Genomic DNA, 2,500 nt, shown 5'->3' with positions numbered 1-2,500 from the left:
CTTAGTAATTGGCGATTAGCCAATTACACCTGAGTCCGATCACGTGGTCAACGGACTGGTCTTCAGCGCCCTCCGTGGTCTCCAAGAGTCTGTCGGAGGGCGAGAGATAAGCGGCGGAGACGAAGAGGCCGTTCAGCAGGGAGACCAAAGGCAAATGAGGCTTAGGTGAGTGAGTGAGGGGCGGCTTGTTTACATGAGCGCGTGGAAGTTTCTTGCAGAAAAACTCTTAAATCATCTAAAGGAAGAAGAATATTCTAAAAAAAAAAAAAAAAAAAAAAAAAAAAAAAAAAAAAAAAAAAAAAAAGACCGAGGGTTGATGCCAGACTCACCCCAACGTGTTGAACATATGTATATATATACACATATGTGTGTGTGTGTGTGTGTGTGCATATATATACATATTTATATATATGCTCAGATCTAGATACCTTACTGGAATGATACAGGTTGCTGAATAATTGTACACACACACACACACACACATATATGCATATATGTGTGTGTTTGTGCGTGTGTATTTCTGGCACTGGATCCCGATGGATTTGCATGTGATAAACCAACACTTAAGTCATTGTATTGAAAATTTGACGCTTGGCCCGTAAGGGGATCGAACCCTCGACATCCGCGTTATTAGCACGGCGCTCTAACCAACTGAGCTAACAGGCCCTTACCCTTCTTGAAAATCTTTCTCATAATGAACTGTCAGTCAACAAATTGTATTGAAGATTATTAAAAGTAGCAATTTACCATCAATATAGGGAAACGACGCATAATCATTATCCCTAATCATAGAAATGACGCGGCGGTCCTAATGACCTGGCCACCGTGCCATCCCTTGACCTTGGCCCTGGTTTATTGTTAGGGAAAAGTCTGAGAAATTGGCTGCCGACGAACAGACTCCGGAGACAGTGTACTATATCTATCTATCTATCTATCTATATATATATATATATATATATATATATATATATATATATATATATATATATATATATATATACGTATATATATATACGTATATAATATGAATAACGATAATGTCCATAATAACAATGCTCTTCCCGAGTTCCTCTTCGGAATAATAATCATCCAAACGCTTTTTATTATTCGTCTGAATAATAAAACTCGTGAAAAGTTCGAATCGTTATCTGTTATTTTCATTTCTTGTTGTGGTTGTTTTTTCCTTTTTTGTGTACAGTTTACCGTGTTAGTGCTTCTGCTGATATATATATATATACATATAAATACATATATATTTATGTATATATACATATATATGTATATATATTTACACACATGCATATGTTATTCATATATGTTTATATATGTATATATATGTATCTATCTACATATACATATGTATAAATATGTATTTGAGTGTATGCGTTGGTGTAATATATATTTATAAATATATATATATATATATATATATATAAACATATATATATATATATATATATATATATATATATATATATATATATATATATATATACATATATATATAGTATATGTATATGCGTGTGTTCGTGATATACATATATATATATATATATATATATATATATATATATATATATATATATATATATATATACATACGTATATAGATGACAGGTATATGTATACGAGACGAAAGCTGAGAAGAAGAAATCCTCCGAAACGAAGCAGGAAAAATTTTGTTCGTATTTCTCGGCTTTTTGCTCTCTTGAACGAGACCCATCTCATATGGGAAGGCACCTCAGATGCCACGGTTTTCTATTCAGTTCTGAGAAGAATTGAGCACATGCAGAACTAATTGCCTTTGTATCAGATCCTGAGCAAGAAATAGTTCGGCTTATATGCGTTAGAAACCTAATTTATTTTGCTCTGCCCAAACATTTGCAGTTGGAAGGAAGACTGCAAGTAAAGACTGTTAAGCAATCAATAGTAAAGGCTAGAAATGCAGCGTTGCCAACGACCTTGAGTCTCCGTCTTGTCATATATATGTATGTGTTTGTATGAGTCTTTCTCCTCCTCCCTTCCTTATCTCAAGATACACACACACACAAACACACGCGCGCGCAAACACACACACACACACACACACACACACACACACACACACAATTATTCAGCAACCTATATCATTCCAGAAAGGTATCTAGATCTGAGCATATATATAAATATGTATATATATGCAAACACACACACACATATGTATCTATATACATATGTTCAACACGTTGGGGTGAGTCTGGCATCAAACCTCAGTCTTTCTTTCTTTCTTTTTCTTTTAGAATAGTCTTCTTCCTTTAGAAGAAGAGTTATTCTGCAAGAAACTTCCACGCGCTCATGTAAACAAGCCGCCCCTCACTCACTTACCTAAGCCTCATTTGCCTTTGGTCTCCCTGCTGAACGGCCTCTTCGTCTCCGCCGCTTATCTCTCGCCCTCCGACAGACTCTTGGAGACCACGGAGGGCGCTGAAGACCAGTCCGTTGACCACGTGATCGGACTCAG

The 2,500-nt window shown here is 35.7% G+C and overlaps 1 non-coding gene across 1 annotated transcript; it reads right to left on the bottom strand.

The window, feature by feature from the left end:
* Positions 1-592: 592 nt before the first annotated feature.
* TRNAI-AAU (transfer RNA isoleucine (anticodon AAU)) lies at positions 593-666 on the bottom strand. Its single transcript has one exon. It is a non-coding gene; the product is annotated as a tRNA-Ile (tRNA).
* Between the last annotated feature and the right edge of the window lie 1,834 nt (positions 667-2,500).

Source organism: Penaeus vannamei, chromosome 20 (assembly GCF_042767895.1).
Source record: "Penaeus vannamei isolate JL-2024 chromosome 20, ASM4276789v1, whole genome shotgun sequence".
Taxonomy (NCBI): domain Eukaryota; kingdom Metazoa; phylum Arthropoda; class Malacostraca; order Decapoda; family Penaeidae; genus Penaeus; species Penaeus vannamei.
The sequence above is the reverse complement of the archived record's forward strand: the minus strand, read 5'-3'. Positions and strand labels throughout refer to the sequence as shown.